Genomic DNA, 19325 nt, shown 5'->3' on the forward strand with positions numbered 1-19325 from the left:
ACACACACACACACACACACACACACACACACACACACACACACACACACACACACACACACACACACACACACACACACACACACACACACACACACACACACACATACACACACACACACACACACACATACACACACACACTCACACAAAAACATATCTACCTTTTCAGATGTACAAAGCCCAACTATAAGAGCACCACAGACTGCTTTAAAAAAACTCTCATGAAGACATGAAGATATGTCCTTACTGAAACATGAGTGTACAGTTTATCAAGACTTCAAAAAAAAAAAAAACAACAACAACAAGGAGGTGACCTATAACATTATTTTATAGTAAAAATGACATGTTCAAGCCAGTATCCCGTAAAATACATTTCTGGTAGATTGCAGAACTGAAAATTAGCTTGGTAAACCCACCGAACACCTTCCAAAATCAATTTTTTTCTCAGCTGATTTTTCTCATCTGTTCTGCCTCAGTGCTGGAATCCCCACTAACTGCACATACTTTTAATCTGTAGATGGTTAACACTAACACCATTACAAAAAAAAAAAGATGGAATATAATGACCTCTTACTGGATCTGAGAGATGCTAAGGTTCTCATGAAGCATTCTGGTGATTTATTAGATATTGTTAGGGCTTCAGTCCCACATTATTCCATATGGATGGAATGGAGATTGTAATATTTTCATGAACTGAGCACAGAGCCATACTTTATTCCCTACTCTAAGTGATTTTCTAGCACATTTGTACTCTGATGACCCTTCATATAGCTAAGAAGCTTCAAAGAAATATATCCAGGCCACTATCCAGTTCATCCTGTACCAGGAATAAGAATTTCATTGCCTCGTTCGATTCCTGGCTGGAGTGTGGGGAGTGCCTTTTGTGTGGAGTCTGCATGTCCTCCAAGCAGTTGCATGGGCATTCGCAAGACATGCGTAAATGGGCATGCCTTCGTTGAAGGTTGAATGTCGAGCTGGCACCTCGGCGTTCGTGAAAATCTACTGCCAATCATTAGCGGACCGGAGTAACACTGTGGTGACCCCTAACCAGGAAAAGCCGAAAGACAACAACACAACTTATGATAGTCTTACCAGCCTGCATATCCTCTCTGTGTTTGTGTGGGTTTCCTCTGGGTGCTCTTGTTTCCTCCTGCATTCCAAAGACAAGCTGTAGGTGGGTTGGACACACTAAATTGGCCATAGGTGTGAATGCTAGTGTGAGGTATGGAAACACAAGCGTAGGTGGAATAGTCTGACCACAGCAGGGCTATTCTTGTCTAAAGACAACAGCTGCTTTTCTGAGACAGTCTGTTAACTTTTAGCCATGTATGTTAGCAAAAATGTGCATTCACATAAAATGCATTCAAGCATTTACTTTCTTCTTTTTAATGTCCCTGATTCTGCTTTAAAGCTGTACCACTTTTTTTTTTAAGAATATTGGCTCAGTCACAAAGGGTCATCCCCAGACTTAGTTGTAGCAGTTTTTAAATTCATGTTTTTAATGTGATAATTGAGAACAAGGGATTTGTTTCTCCATACCTGTAAAAGTGATATGGCAGTGCCGTAATCTGACAGCTGATGAATCATTTTAACAGGTGCTGGAGATTGCTGGAATGGCAGTTTCCAAGCAGCAAAAACTACATAATGTAATCTGTTTTGGGTGGCTGAAAACTGTATGTTTTTTGTTAATTATGTTTGTTTATTTATTTATTAGAATTTGTTTATCAGAGTGTAGCTCTGATCAGTTCTAACCAATTTCAGTCCCTGTATTTGGTGACTGTGGAGAAGGGTGCTTGTGGAGGGTCACCCCCTTGATCCCTTGACCTCTCACTCACCAATCTTAAAATAAAACATCACAGATGCAATGCGGTTAAGGGGGAAACAACACCTTGCACAAATGAATTTATTATCAAAATAATTAACAAATCAAATCTAATCTAGTTAATCCATCTAACTCTCTCACTGAAGAGTTAAAAGAAATAATGCTGGTCACTGAGCAAAAGTAAGCTCTGTCACTCATCACCCAACCTCCTTTTTCCTATTTTTTTACATCAGGTCGGGGTTTTGTGTAAAATATTGCCATCCTTCTCGATTCAATGCCCTCATAGTTATGCTTGACTATCACAGGTCTTTGCTGGACTCCTTTGTTTCTTCTTGTCTACATCCTGTCTGCCCCAAATTGTCTTCACAATATTGTCTTCTCTTTTTCTGTACATTTGCCTGAACTACCATAATATGTTCCTTCTGACCTTTTCTGCAATTGGAGCTACTTTGGCATCTGCTCTGATGTCCTCATTTCTTTCAGTGTGCATCCTGCCACTTATCTCAGACACGACATTCTTCTCTATCCCCTCTAGTTTCCTCAACTGTTCTGCCTTTACTGCCCAGGTTTCTGTGCCATGCAGTCATACTGGTCGCACCGCTATCTTGTACTCCTTACTTTATAGCTTCTTAGCATTGTTCCGTCATAACTAACCCTGACACTCTGTGCTACTTGACTGCAGCCCCTCTATCTCTAGCTTTGAATTCATCAGTCAGACTTCCCCTCTCCTCAACCACCCCTCCCAGATACTTGAAGCTGTTAACCTGTTACACTATCTTTCCTTCTATCTTAATTTTCAGCTTCTTCTGAATTTCCCCCATGTGCTGCCATTACAACTGTGTCATCTGTACTTAATTTCATCCCATGTACCTTCAGTTTTGCATTCCACTCCCCTATCCTTGGCTGACGTTCTTGCTCAGAGTCTGCCTGAAATGCCACATCATCTGCATACAGCAACCTTGTTCAGCTGTCCCCTCCAAGATGTTTGTTAATATTCTCCATCATGAGAATGAGCAGCAGTAGACTTAGCATTGAACCCTGAGGCACATCCACTCCCACTGGGAACCCCTCTGTGAGAATGCACACCATTCATGCTTGAGCCATCGGGTCTTTGTACATAGCCTGCACTAATTCTACCAGTGTTTCTGAGACTTTGAAGCACCGCAAGACCTTGTCATATGCTTTCTACTAGTCTAGAAATGCCCAGTTGGACTCTTTCTTTATCTCTGGTTTCTTCTCAACTATCTGTGTCACTGCAAACATCGGGCCAGTTGTGCAGCATCCTGATTTGAATCCAAACTGCTCATCTCCTATCTTACTTTCTGCTAGTCTAAGTATTCGTTTATCAATCACCCTCTCTAGGACTTTCATGCATTATGACAGGAGTTTGATACCTCTGTATTGCCCACAGTTGTAGAAGCCCCCTTTGTTCTTGTATGCTGGAATTACAAAGCTCATTGTCCAGTCACTGTGATATGCCTTTCTTTCCATACTGCTACAAGTACCCTCACAAGCCATTTATAGGTTCATAGGTTCATACTAGGCTATCTGCCCCAGGGCATTTGTAAGCCTAGCCAGAGTGTGTTTGGCTTTCACCACACATTTTAAATGTTTTATTATGCCCTTTTTCGAGGTTAGTTTACTGTGCCTCTGTTTAGCAGTGACAAAGAAGTGATATCCATCCACTCGTCAAGATTTTTTTTGAAGAGAGTCAGTGAGGGACTCTGCCTAACCCAGACTGGGATTTTATTCCAGAGTGAAGGGAGCCTCTGGGTTATGAATCTGTCCCTCCAGCATGTCCTACTTATTTCAGTGCTGAGGTTCAAGCCCCTCGAGTGCGTAGTTCAATGGGACTTGGATTTTCTGAGGTGCAGCTTGTCCATTAATTCCGGGTTGACATGGCTTTATACATCAGGCACAGATCGCCTCTAAGCAGGCGTTATGCAACCAAGTAGAGCTGGAGTTTCTTTAACTGAGCAGCATATGGCATCTGTTTGAGCCCTTTGATCCTCTTGGTGAGGTACGTTTGGGGTCTTTCCAGTTGCTGCAGGTGTCGGGTAAGGTACATCCCGAAAGGGGCATTGTATTCAATTATGGGTCTGATGAGGGATGAGTAAAGAGGCACAGTGACCTCCCTTGATCTAGATGTGAATCCCTTCATGATTAGGTGGGCTATATAGAAGGTTTTTCTAACCACTTTGGCCATGTGGTTGTCAAATGAGAGATTGCTATCAACTTGGATCCCCAGGTCCCTAATTACTTCTTCCGTACTTAATGGATTACCACTTATGTGGTAATTTGTGGGCACTTTGTTTTTGACAAAGGGGATGACTATACACTTTTTGGCGTTTAGCTTGAGGCCATGGCTCTGGCACCAGTTATCTGTTTCTATGAGACCCTTTTGGAGGATGCTAGTGTGAGCTGGAGAATCGATTATGGTACCTAGTTTGCAGTCATCTGTGAATTTGGTCAGCCACAGTCCTCCCGTGTTGGCCTGTACCTCTGAGAAATATATGTCGAACAAGAGAGGCCCCAGAACTGAGCCTTGTGGGATGCCACTTGTAACTGGTTTGAAGTCAGACATGGCTCCAGCAATTCTGACCATGTGGGTTCTGTCCTCGAGCAAGTTTGCAACCAATCTGGTGACATAGGGGTTTATATTTAAGCTGGATAGCTTATCTATGATGCCCAAGTGGGGTATTGTATCAAAGGCTTTTGCGAGGTCCAGGTAGGCTGTGTGGACCACCTTCCCCTCGTCAATGGCCTTGGTGACTGTTTCAAAGACATCAACCAGGTTTAAGAGACAGGATCTGCCCTTAACAAAGCCGAACTGGGTAGGATCCAATGTCTGTAGGTCCCCAATATCTTTATTTATGAGTTCCATGATGTTCCTCTCCATAGCTTTGCAGACCAAGCTAGTCAGGCTTATGGGGCAATAGTTACCAGGATCCATTGAGGTACCACCTTTGTGGAGAGGGACCACTGTTGCTGTATGCCATTCATTGGGTACATATCCTGTAGTAAGGCTGAGATTGAACAGTAGCTTAATGTTGGGGTTCAGCTCTTCTTGGAGTTCATGTAGGACGCAGCCCGGGACACCGTCTGGTCCCATTGATGCTGTGTTTTTTGCTTTGGAGAGGGCTGCTCTCACCTGAGCATCTGAGATATCAGGGGGGCAGCACTCTGCTGGGATAGATAATTGCTCTTTTGGGGGGAGGGGGAGGAGAAGTTTGCGCTGAACCTGTCAGCCAGGATGTTGGCTATGTCTGTGGGTTCAGTGTATTTTTTGTCATTTTGGACTAACTCTGAGCATAATCTGGGCGTTTCCACTCAAGTTTCTTACATAACTAACGAAAGCCTTGTGATTATCTTTAGTGTCTTGTGCAATTTTTCTCTCGAAGCTGGCCTTAGATGATTTTATGAGTGACCGCAGTTTTTTGCTAAGACTGATCAGAGATGCCTTCCCTTTTAGGGATTTTGCTCTATCATGCAGTAGCTTCCTCCTTCTATTGTACAGTTTGTTTATGGCTGGGGTCCACTAGACAGGACGCCTGTCTTTGGGGGATTGGGTCTTGGTTTTATTTGGGATTGCATGATCCATGCATTCCTGAAGGTGTTCATAGAATGTGTTTATAAAGGATTCTGCAGTCTGGGCCGTATTTAACACAGGCCCGGGGGCTTTGAAGGATTCCACCTCTGTTTTGCGGAGTGTAAAGTTTGCTTGAGAGAAGTTTTTCACTGTGGTTTTCTGGGCAGTGGGTGGGGTCAGGATGTGGATATCCAGTGAGATTAATTTATGGTCTGATCTTACCAGTGAGGGATACACTTCTGGTCTGGAGCATAGAGTCCCCATGTTGGTGATGATCACGTCCAGCATGTTTTCCCCTCTTGTGGGAGTGGTGACAAGTTGTTCCATAGCATTTGAGTTTATAAATTCTTGGAACCTTTGGGCTAGGGTGTTGGAGCTAGAGTAATGCTCCCAGTCTAAGTTTGGGTAGTTGAAGTTACCCAATATAATGGTGTTTGGGGAGACCTTCATATTTTCCAGTGTTCTCAGGAAGATCGAGTGGGGTTCCTGGGTTTGGGAGGGTGGTCTGTAGCAGGCTATAAACTGGAAGGCAGTTTTACCCACTGTTAGTTGCACATGGATAGTTTCCGATGCTTTGTGCTGTGCCACCAACCTGGAGGCCTGGGTATCTTTGACGAATATAGATACTCCCCCTCCTTTTGTGGTTCGGTCTGAGTTTTGGGGTCGAAAAATATGGTATGAGGTATAACCTGGTAGTGCTGGGGTGCTCTCGGGAGCCTTGAACCAGGTTTATGTTACTGCACAGATATTGATGTTCTCCATGCTGAGGAGAGTTTCGAGTGCATGCATCTTGAGGTTTAGACTTCTGGCATTGAGTAGCATTACCCTTAGTTTCTTTTCCCTTGTGATACCTATGGAGGTGGGTTTGTCTTTTGAGCTTTGCCTAAAAAAGGCACTATGGGGGTGGCAAGAGCCTTTGCCACCTCTGTTTCTCCTCTGCTTCATCCAACATCTTGATCCAGTTTACTGTGACCTGGCCACTTTGGTGGCATTGAACTATGAAGCCCAGGCTATGACCCAGGCAACCAGAGTTTGATTAGTGGTTTGACAGAGATGGAAGGGAGGATGGAATATTCCCATCCTGTGGGGGAGGCTGCATGCTTACTTCTCTCTGGTTGAGTGCTTGTGAAGGGTGATGCTCAGGAAAATTGAATGTCAGGTTAGAGGAACCGGATGGATGGCTAGTGTTTACCCCTAAGGGCCTGGGGGGTGCGCCTAGCCAGTTGTAACTTGTGCCAGGCACATAGGAGAAGGGACAGAGATCAGCAAAATTTCCCAAGATCCCATGGATGACAGTAACATTAGAGACACTCGGGCGGCCCATACCTGTACTGAGTGGAGAAGATATCCCATAAGCTGAGTCCTCAGATGGAAGATGGATGGCCTTATTGGACAGGGAGAATAACTTGAGGGTAAAAACAGGTGTCCTGGAAAAAAAATTCTCCCAGCCCCAACAATTATGGAATTAGAAAAAAGGACATGATTAATGCCTTATACAAGTATTCTAAGTCATCTGAAAAATTTATAAAGTTTTTGTTTTTTATATTAGAGAATGTGCCACAGTTCGAAAGGGAAGGAGATTGGGAATCCTTTTTAGAAAAAAAAAACAAGTAATCTCCGTGGTATCCCCAACATCTCTAAACAACCCACTAAACAAGTGTAGTGGGTCCAAAAACAAAGCAGTGTAAGAAACTTCTCCGTGTGGAAGATTTTCAGTCCATATATTTCTAGTTAATCACTGCATATTAATCAGATCATACAACAGTAGTAGAAGTAGCGAACTTAAACTCGTCTTAAGTAAAAAAAAAAATATATATATATATATATATATATATATTTATACACACACACACACACATATATATATATATATATATATATATATATATATATATATATATATATATATATATATATATATATATATATATATATATATATAAAATTGTACAGAATTACTAAGTATTCGAAAGTAATCCAAGCAAGGCAGGCAGTCTGTTTCCAGTCGAAAATCCTTTATTAAGTACACAAACAAGCGATCCAAGTAAAACAAAAATAGAGTAATAATTTCCTCACAAACTTTCGAAATATATATATACTTTTTATCAGGCAAGGGAGTGGTTTGGGAGGATCTGACTGAGGATGACATGAAAGGAGGTCAAGATGGCTTCCTGAGAGTATCCTGTAAAAATGGAGTCCTAAATCTAGGAATTACCAGCTCTGGAGAAAAATGAGAACTCCAGATCTGAGGGGACGTGACTGCAGAAACTCTTGGATTCAAAGGTGTCAGATCTGACACTTTTTTGACTTTAGTTGATGGCATCAGACTTGGAGCAGGCCAGGAGACAGTGCAGGAAAATGCTTTCTATGCTCCCTGGGCTCCGATGATCTTGGCATTTTTTTGAAAGGGTTTGAGCCCCAGAAGTATAAGCAGAAGTACAGGAAGAAGCTGGCAAAAGACCCTTCAGAACCAACTTGTAACAGCCTACATATCATTGCTGAAGCCTTCCTGTGTCCTGACAGAGTGCTCTTCAAACTATCTGGAGATATACAGAGCTAAGTATATTTTTCTGGCACTTCAGAGTTGTGTACTGGTAATTGTTGTTTGACTAATTTTATATCATTGCTGGCTGACTTCAGAGTTGTGCATTGTTATTTTTGCTTCAGAAACAAAGAAGTCCTTGGTGGAAACACCGCTGTAAATCCAAAATAAGTTTATTCTCCAACAGAACACATGAAATGTAGAAAGATAAGCGCTTTCGGGTACCAAACCCTTCTTCAGATAAAAGTACAATAAAAGCATCATGAATTTAAATAAAAACCCACCAATAGAATATCAGTAAAATGCCCGCCTTTTCTTTAAAGTTGGTCTCATAGGTATGACATCATTCAAGCCAGGTGCCCTATGGGCCATTAGTTCAATGATCCACTTTGACTCTATTAACTCAGTGAGTTGTTTAATATCACCCCCTCTAGTGTTGAGTTTAACGTTAGCAATTGCCCTAAACATGAAATTGTGAGTGGGATTGTGCTCTATGTGTCTAAAAAGAGCATTATGTATATCTTGATTCCTGATGGCAGAAAGGTGTTGCAAAATCCTTACTTTGAACATGTTGTTAGTTTTTCCTACATAAAAGCAGCTGCAAGATCCACAGTTGGCCAAATAGACTATGTCTTTAGTTCTACAAGTGGCCCTAGCTTTCATAAGGAAGGTTCTACCAGTAACAGGATGTACAAAAGTGACATCCTTATTAACATAGGTACAGGCTTTGCATGTTCCACAAGGTACACTTCCTACTTGAGTTTTGAACATTGATTTAGTAACAGTGTTCTCAGCACATAAGATGTCTTTTAAGTTCTTATTTTTCCTGTATCCAAAAATGGGGTGTGAACCTGCTATGTGCTTAATCTTATCATCACTGACTAAGACATTCCAATTTTTTCTAACTATCTCACTGATATCTTTAACATTACTACTATAAGTAAGCATGACCTTTTGTTTATTATTGTTACTACCCTTACTATGAGATGTACCAGAGTCATCCTCACTACGATGCAACCAGGGTTTATAACGATGTTTCCTCCTACTTTTGTTACTATCAATCACATCATTCACCATTTTGGCTTGATAGCCTCTCTCAAGAAAGAGGCCTTTTAGCCTATCCACCTCATATTCAAAAGTAGGCTCATCTGTACAAATCCTAGAAATCCTCCCCAACTGTCCCTGCACCACACTGGGAAAAGTATAGCGAGGATGCATACTATCATACGACAGCAGTGTGTTCTTCCAGCATTGTTTTCTATAAAGGCTAGTTGAAAAGCCTTCAATGCTTTGCTCTATACAAACATCTAAAAAGTCCAACCTGGCTTGAGAAGTGTTATGAGTAAATCTAAAAAATGTGGTAGTGGAGTGTAAATAACTAATAAACTCTGTCAGCTCAGACTCACTCCCCCTCCATAAAATAAAGACGTCATCCACAAATCGTTTATATAATCTGATATGTGACATCCATCTCGTATTGTTAAAAACAAATTCCTTTTCCCAAAAATAAAGTACTAAATTAGCGTATGTATTAGCACAGGGTGTGCCCATGGCAACACCCTGTGCTTGTCTGTAAACCTGTTGTAAGCCCAAAAATAAGTTATTTTCCAGAACCATGGTTAGCATAATTTGTACTAACTCTACCTTTTGCCAAGTAACATTCATATCCTTCAACAGTTGACCTATGGCCGCTATGCCATAATTATTATTAATAACAGTAAACAGGTTCTGAACATCGAGCGTTACCATTAAGTAAAAATCATTGCTAAGACCAGTCCTTGTAACTTCACCTAATGCCTTCAAAAAGTCTCCAGTATCTATCAAGATATTATCAATCTTCTCCACATAGGGTTTAAGTAAGCATTATAACCAAATTGAAACGTTTTCAGTAACCCAATTCCTCCCAGAGACTATTGGACGCAGTGGTGGGTCTACCAATGACTTATGTATTTTGGGTAAGCCTTTGAAAATGGGGGTGACCACTCCATCTACCCTTAAAAATTTATAAAGATCCTCATCTATAATCATATCATGTAAAAGTAGTGTAAGGGTATTATACACCTTTTCTATAGTTTGTCTAACAATCAGTGGATTGATAGGAATGTATGTATCTTTATCTGATAGTAACTCACTAAGCTTGTGCTGATAAAAGGTGGTATCCAACAGTACCACTGCTCCCCCCTTGTCAGCCATCTTTATAGTTATATTTTTGTTCTCACTTAAATCCTGTAAAGCTTTCCGCTGAGCTATCGTTAAATTATAGTATTTACTAGCATGATTATGCTGAAAATAACTCATAAGATCACGCTCACGAGCATTTATAAAAAGATTCATTGAGGGAGTGAAGGGTGGTATATAGCCACTTGGTTGTTTTAAAGATGTGTTATTGGCGTGGTCATTTCCAAACATACATCGCAAAGCTATCCCTCTACAATACAGCATGAGGTCCATAACGACCTCATGATAAACACTTTCCCTGCTCGGCACAAAGGATAAATCTTTGTTTAACACATATACTTCGTCTGCCGTTAGCTGATGTGAAGAAAGATTAAAAACAATACCATTAACATCATTAACAGTCATTCTAGTGTCCTTCTCTTCTTCTGTGGGCCCCTTCCTTCACTCAAGGAGCGTTTCCATGCCCCTTTCTTCTTGACAGGTACCGGTAGAGCATGTAGAAAATGTTGTTCAGAGGAAGAGTCTTTCGGTCTTGCCCCTATATGAAAAAAGTTACTAGAGGTATTATCATCTCGTTGAGTTGCAGCGTGTGAAACAGTTGCAATCGCTGTACCATCTAAACCCTGCGTGCAGACATCCATACCTTTAGAGGTGGTTCCGTTGACTGGTGGAATATTTGAAACTGTTGCTGTCTGCGTGGTGCGTATGATGTCATCGGTAATAGTCGAACAAGTGCGTTCTGTAGTAGAGGGCGGAGACAGATGCAGAGTGTTACTTAGGGATCCATCTCTAACAAATCTCTCAACATGGCTCAAAACTGTATTATCTAACTGAGGCACCGACGAATGCTTAATTGGCCTTTGGCCTGGGTGTTGGTCCCCCTGTTGTTGTCCAAATCTCGATCTGGGCCAAACAAAAATATTGCCCTTAGAGAAATCGTCGTAATCTCTCCTCAATTTATTCATTTTTACAGTTCTAAGTTTTTTGTCACTGTCACGTAAGGAGTTGAAAACCTCATTCAGACGAACAGAATAAGAGTTCCCAGTAAACTCCCTAGAGAGTTTAAATTGTAGAATGTCCACTTCTTTCTTTAAATCAATTATTTCCTTTCCAAAATATTTATTTAACAGGAGTAGATACTGGAAACCCATTTGAATATTGATGAGCTGCCATTTAGCTAACAGCTCCGGATGACATTCTCCTTGAGTGGGCATACATAAGACCCTCATACCCCGAGGGACTAGGCCATAATGTAAACAGGCCTCAAGGTGGTAGGTTTGCCATTGAAGGCGCTGTAGCCTTCCCATCTTATAGCTAAAGTCTCTCAGGGTCTCATCAAAGTTTTTATCGACAGAGACAGGAACTGAGCCAGTCAAAGAATTCTCTTTAACAGCTGTGAACCCCATATTAAGTAAAGGATTATCCATAGGTAAAAAATCTCTGTAACCTTTACCTAGCTACTGTCAAAAATTATAGTAAAGTATATAAAGATTTTGTTTAAAGAAAAGAAGGGAAAGAAAAAGAAAGGATATCTACCAACAATGGTAGAAAGAATACCTTACAAGGTACAGGAAGAAAGTCCTAATACCAACTGATAAAATACCCCAACTGCTAATAAATAGGTACCAGAATAGTAAAGAGAGGAGGGCTATGTAAAAATAGATTGAAAAATTGAAGAAAGAGAAAAAAAAAACAAATTCTATTTTTTACTCACAACACCTAAAAATACTCCCTAGAGCTCCAGAGAATGCAATCCTGATCGAATTGTTAGATCGTCAAAACAGATCTGAGGTAATTTAGCACTAAGGGGTATTATGGGTAAAGGGAGGAGCTCGAGAGTCAGATCCAAGAATCTGAAGAAAATAGCAGAGTGAGATCTGAGGTCAAATCCAAGACCTATTTGTTGAAGAACAAATGAAAATGACATCAGATCCCATATTAAAAATTCTGATGTGGTTGTAGGGTGGCCAGGTAGACTTCTGATATGTGATATCACCACAGATTTAGGTATTCATCATTTGCTTATCATATATGCTCCTACAGATATGAAAAAGTGAGAAGACTTATTTTCTATACTTCAAACTTCTGTTTTAGTTAATAGTCATTGGTGATTGGAATTGTCATTTACAAATACAATAACTAAGTTGCCTTGTTATGTTAAACTGTTTAAAAATATTGAATAAAACACTCAGGAACATATGGGATGATGCGAAGCGAGCTTTAACAAACTCTGAGTTGAAACTGTCACAAAGTGCACACGATCCACAAATGATAAAACTCCACGAATGTATTGGTCCAAAAACAAACTTCGGATAAGCGCTTTCACTACGAATAGCTTCCTTTTTATAGACGTTTTGTCGATGATTTGTTTATTCTTTGGAATGGGACCAAAGATGAACTGGAGTCCATGTTCCTTATCATGAACAATTTGACAAACTGTTTTAAATTTACAATGCAATTCTCTACTCATAAAATAGAATTCTTAGATCTATTTATTGAGAGACTGCCCAATGGATTCATAAATACTGGTGTACATCGCAAAGCTTGTTATAGCAATTCTTTACTTTTGAGATCGAGTATGCACCCACCCTTCGTTTTTAAGAACGTTATGAAAGGTCAAGCAATCAGAGCATCCAGGTTGAATCCTACTAATGAAGGATTTATGTCAGAAATGGATGACTTAAAGGGAAGACTGACAGATAGAGGATATAATATAAATGAAGTAAATGCACATTTGGAAGAAGCCAATGAACTACGGTCATCAGTAGCCACACCATACTTCGGACCCCATAGTGCCAATGGGATAAGCAAAGAGAATAACTTTGACAGATATGTTAAATTTACAACACCCTTCTCTTCGGACTATTCCGAGATTAGGGGAATTATTATAAAGTATTGGGATATCTTGCAGGTTGATAGTGACCTGAAAGAGATAGTGGGTGATAGACCACGTTTTCTATTCAGGAATAAGAAGAATCTGAAGAGAATACTCTGTTCTACTAAATCTGAAATAGGCCCCAAGAAGAATGGATATACTAAGCCCTGTGGCCATTGTAATTTCTGTTCTTCTATTGATACCAATACCACTTTTTTTCATCCTGATTTAAAAACTATATTTAGAACCAATGCAGATGCTGATTGTATGAGCATTAATGTGGTGTATTTAGCAGTATGCCAGGCATGCCTGTCTTTTTATGTGGGTAAGACGAATCGTACATTTAGAGACAGGATACGTGAGCATTTATATCACATTAGGAAAAGATCCAGCCACAATGCATTGGCTAAGCACATTATATTGTCTGGGGAACCTCATAGTTTTTTGTTTAGAATTCTTGAGGTTGTGATTCCCAATAAAAGGGGTGGAGATATCAGGACCCTTACAGAAAGTAAGGAAAGTGAATGGATAGTTCTTTTAAGAGCTGATAAAGGGTCTGGGCTTAATGAAATAGCGTCCATAAAACCTAAATTAAGACAGCGTAGGAATGTGAGATGATTTTTATACCTTATACATAATATATAAGTATGTATGCATAATATATAAGAGTGCATGCATATATGAGATGTTTAGGTATGTATATTTATATTTTGCATACACTTTGCATACTTGTTATATATTTTTACATAGCCTCTATGTACATATCTTTATAAGTACAGTTCTTATAAAGTTTATTAGATAGATTATTCCATCTAACAAGTTTTTAAAAGTGTTTTAGGATAAATTTGTTTTATATACATCATTTCCTCTTTAAATTGTAATGATGTTAATTGTTTAATTGTTTTACTTGCTATATATGTATGGTCCTATCCCAGTTATTATGAGAAGGATCTGAGGAAGCTATTCGTAGTGAAAGCGCTTATCCGAAGTTTGTTTTTGGACCAATAAATTCGTGGAGTTTTATCATTTGTGGATCGTTTGTACTTTGTGACAGTTTCAACTTAGAGTTTGTTAAAGCTCGCTTCGCATCATCCCATATGTTCCTGAGTGTTTTATTCATTATTTTTTTGGGACAGTTGCGTTTACCAGATCTAACAGTGGTATACCTTTGTTTAAAAATATTATTTCTTATGGCCATCTGATTTTGGGGCCCTTTTTAGGATCCACATTTGCAAGTGGTAAGTTGGTTACCAAAACTGATTTTTTTTTTGTTATTTGGATTCTCTTATTTTGTTCAGTGCACATCTTTTGGGTATTCCAACTACTAATCATACCGTCCTTTTTTCTGTGAGAGTGAATAAGATTCTTTTGCACAAAAGTAAAGACATACATCATTAAATGGATGAGTTTCTGATACAGGGGACTGTAAAGGTGTGCTAGGGCAATTATGGCAACATCAGACCTCAATGGTGTCATATTTTGATTCTTGGACCTCATTGTGGTGTTTATTTTAAATGAAGTTAAAGAAGGGAGTATTTGAAGCTGGAGAAATTGGTATTACAGATAAAAAAGCAATAGGGTGTAATAGCCTGGAAGACTTTTTAGCAGGTTTTAAGGGTTACTAGATTACAATTTTATTAGCCAATCAAAAGTATGTTGTACAAGAAACTAAGAATGAAATCTCCCCATTATTATGAAACCATATGAGTGGAAGATTAATTCTATGTCTCGGTTAAAATGTCTGGCAGGAATTCTACTGGATTTTCAGGCTGGCATTCTGTCTACTGTGGAGAATTATGTACAGACTGTTTTTTCCTAGTGTTGCAATACCTATTAATCAAAGGAATGTGTAGAGATTAACTCAGGGCGACAATGCTTTTCATGACAAGAATATAACTATTTTAGAATTTAACAGTGTTTTAAAACCTGTAGATGCCTATATGATTCTAGGTCCAGATAGGCTAGATTACGGATTTAATAAATCGATGTCAGATCAACAGGATTTTTTTCAGTTCTTAATGAATGGTTAGAATTAGGAACAGATAATGTTCAAGTGTGCGATAGGATCATTAGATTTCTTTTTAAGAAAGGGGATAAAACAGATATCAAAATGAAGACCAATTACTCCGATCAATATGCATTATAATATTTTTGTAAAATCTAATGTGACAGGCTAAGTAAGCTTTTGTCACAAGTTTTATAATGGGATTTTTGGAATTAAAAGGAAAGATATCAAAGAGGTGTTAGCCCTGATTAGAAAAGTTACTGATGTTATTAAAAGTCAACATGTAGAGGGTTTACTTCTGTCTTGCAATTCCACTGAGGCATTTGATTTTGTTAGTCAGGCTAGTCTGTGCAATATCTTGGAATGTTATAGTATAAGTTATAAACTACAAAAAGTTGTAAAGGATTTCTATCATCAAACATGGATTTGTCTGATAGTGAATGGTTAGTTGGGACAACAGATTAAGATAGGAAGAGAGATGAAACAGGGGCATCCCATAAATATTTTTTTTATTTGGTTTAATTGTTTATTTATTTTTTTAATTTTATTTAACATTTGTTAATCAGGAAAGTCCGACTTGGAACAGAGCCAATTTTCAGCAGAAGCCCGAGGAGAAATGCTCCAGATGCATGTCTTTGTAACGTGGGAGGAAACAGGACTACCCGGAGGAAGCCCACACAAACGCAGGGAGGACATGCAGACTCCGGACAGAAGGCACCCCAGCCGAGAATCGAACCGGAAAACCTCTTGCTGTGAGATGACAATGCTACCGCTGCACCACTATGCCTGTATTTCATCAAATTAGGTTATTTTTTTCTAAGGCTTGGTGAAATATATTGCCTAATGTTACTGTTCATTTTTCTTTTCTTTGTAGATGATTTAACTGCAATAATAACATTAGAAACCTGTTTTTTGTTGTCTTGGATGTAATGAAATCGCTATTAAAGTTCATGGTTTTATGTTTTAATTTTTCCAGATGTTTAGGTTTTGGCAAAACATGTTTCTTTAAGGATATAAGGTTTGTGACAACGGATATAAACATTTTGGTATTATCTTTGGTGATGAACAAAGCATGTTGCAGCAATGGGATGGGCTATTGGTTTTTATGTAAGCTTTTCTTAAGTGATGGAGGTGTTTTAAGTTATCCTTTGAGAAAAAACGTTTTTTGTCCTTTATACTATGGTTTTGGGAAACTGGAATATTATGGAAAAGTTTTCCTTTTCCTAAAAATATAGAAAATAACTATTATTGGATATTGTCCTTAGGTACCCATGGGAATCCAGACTGAATGTGGTAAAACGAAATGAAGTTTACTGCAAGAGAGGATAGTTGTTTAGGGATGGCCATTCTGGTAGTACATCTTGCTTTTTCTTATTTGAAATGGTTGCTTGACAATGTTTGTCAGGTACAGAAAGATGTACTTGGGTTATTCCTTTGGGAAAAATATAAAGCAATATGGAAATATTGTTTTCAAAAGAAAACTCATAAGACATCATTATGAAAGACAGTGTTATTAAAGTTTGTATAGAAACTGTCCTCATCTCCTCAAACATTAACTAGACAATTATGGTATGAAACAATAATGAAACAGTATTTCTATGATACGTTATGGACAGGTCTTGATGGCAAGTATCAGTACTGGTTAGGAGAAAAAGATTAAAGACTGTTCTTGGCATACAAGATATTTGGTTATTGATAAATAAATTGCCAGTTAAAAGTCAGCCAAAGTATAACGTATATGAACAAAGATTGTGTGGGATATGCAGAGTCAGGGAAACATTATGTCATGCATTTCTTGACAGTCCTCTTCTCAAAGATTTTTGGACTTAATTTATCAAAATGTATAATGTTTCTGAACTTTCTTCTTTGATTTAGACATGATATTGTATGGCTATTATCAAAATTGTTCTTCAGAAAGTATTGATTATTATAATAAATGTTTAATGGGAGCTTTATGGATCTTATGGTTGGCAGAATGTGATGAATTGGTTTACTATCATATGTTCGAAACAAACTCTGTCGACTTCACTTTTGTCAAACATGGAAATTCGAAACCGGTAATGTCGAACACCAAAAGCCAACCTAGGAACGCTTTTAACATGGGTCGAGATAGGTGTTCACTGTTATTGCCGAACTACAAACCTCTCCCCTATCTCGACCCATGTTAAAACCTGTTCCTAGGTTGTAATTTGGTGTTCGACATTACTGGTTTCGAAGTTCCGTGATCAACAAAAGTGCAGTCAACGGAGTTTGCTTCGAACATATGATAGTAAACTGATGAATTATTATGAGACTGTTTGCTTATCTTGAGTAAGATAAAAATGTCAAATCCAGAAAAAGAAGTGAATTCCACTAAAGAACGCTCAGCAGAACAAAAAACAATGTAAATATTGAAAGAGCATTGCACCACAGGTATTAGTATTTCATCTGAGTATTCAAAACTTGCTAAACAACCAAAATGGCAGAAAGACAGCTTCAAAACAACAGCTTCAATAACAGGCTTTTACCATGTTGAATCCACAATATATGAAATATAGAGCTTTGCTGTTGTAAATGTCAAGTGGCATTGTAATTCCTTTTACAAAAGCAAAGCTCTATATTTCATATATTGTGGTTGTTTAGCAAGTTTTGAATACCCAGATGAAATACTAATACCTGTGGTGCAACGCTCTTCCAATATTTACATTAAGATAAAAATGTGGCAACAGGAGTGGGGAATAATGCTTTAGTGTTTTATTTTTATGTCCTTTTGTTGTCTTGTACACATTGTACAATTTGATGGGATAGTTGTGGTTTTCTAAAGCTTCGTAATATGCTGTTTAATAAATGAAATTCCCCTACTCTTTTTGATAGGTGCTATGGGATCTTTCACATCCAGTTGAGCTACCACCAACTCAGGGAGACAGGACCTCTGTTTAACATCACTTCCCAAGGCACTTTAACATTATGGGGCTCGGATGTAGGGATGGGTGATGGGGGCAGCTCTAGATTCCAGGGGATAGTATTCCTGTGCCATAACAACCGTTTAACACAATGGGACTCAGGGCTGGGGCAAGCACTAGCTTTCGGGAAAGGCTACTCTTGTGCCATAAAGGCACTTTAACTTTATGGGGGGGACACACACTAGCTACAAGGGAAGGATAATTCTGTGCCATAACAGCACTTTAACAATATGGGGATCATGGGGATGGGGGAGGCACTAACCACCAGGAATACTACTCCTATGCCATAATTGCCCTTTAAGACTACAGAGGTCAGGGGTGCAGGTGCAGCAGGTGACTAATGTGAAGTGCAGGTCAGCACTGAACTACACTTCAGAATAGTTACCTGCAACTCAGGGACATGAATACTAGCCTGTAATGAGGTATTTCCACACTAAGGTTAACATGTCTCCAAACTGCAAATTTACCACATCATGGGAGTGATTCCTTTGGATGGCTCACACTAGATCCCATCATGAATGCCCAGACAACACAATAACTGCTGGTTAATTACTCTGCAAGAATCTCATAATTTATGTTGTAATAAACATGGAAACATTGACTTTGTTAGTAACAAAGACCTCCTAGCCCACCTAATCTACTGCTTTCATTACTTAATGCACAAACTAGACATATTTTTATCCCACGGCTTATCAGAATTGCTTTATATCTATGCTATTATGCATTTCTGAATGTCACAGGTTAATTACAGATAAAGGAGTATTTAGTATTTATAGGTACTGATTGAGAAATGTTTATAAGCGAGTACCAAACTTGTTTTTTGCATGTCTTTTTTAAGAATGACATCATCCCAGTTATTTTCTTGGTCGCTGACATGGTAAAGTAAGGTAATGTTGCAAGGAATAAACAAGAATAAAGCTGAGTCTAAGTGAGAGCTCAATACATCAAGTGTGGCTAACTCCTGCAAAGAAAATTCTATAAACATTGTATTTGTTCTAATGGTGCATATTTCATACCTATACAAAGCACAGTATCTACCATAGTTTAGACTGGAAATGAACCTGATGCAAAAGGGTTGTAAAAGTATTTGAGGAAACATGAATACTTTTAGTAGGAATTAAAATACATAGATCCATAGGTTTATAAGCGGTTACTAAGCTAACGGCCTTAGAGCCCTTACAAGCCTAGCCATATTTATCCCGGGTTGCCCCAACTGTCAGTGGTTAGGTGAGTGAAGTTCGCAAAGGTAAGGGTCTATCATAGTTAATACTGACTTCCTCTGTACAGGAGAAACATTGGCACCACCCCAAGTGTGAAGTTGTGGTCACCCATCTACTGCTCTAGGTTGCGTTTGAAGAGGGTCAGGGAG

General features: G+C 39.0%; 1 protein-coding gene across 1 annotated transcript in view; it reads right to left on the reverse strand.

Annotated features, from left to right (window-relative positions):
• Positions 1–19325, reverse strand: part of STAB1 (stabilin 1) — a 2761215-nt gene that overhangs the window by 1423360 nt on the left and 1318530 nt on the right. The window lies entirely within an intron of this gene.

The sequence above is a fragment of the Protopterus annectens genome, chromosome 7.part1 (assembly GCF_019279795.1).
Source record: "Protopterus annectens isolate FY-2018-M chromosome 7.part1, PAN1.0, whole genome shotgun sequence".
Lineage (NCBI taxonomy): Eukaryota > Metazoa > Chordata > Ceratodontiformes > Protopteridae > Protopterus > Protopterus annectens.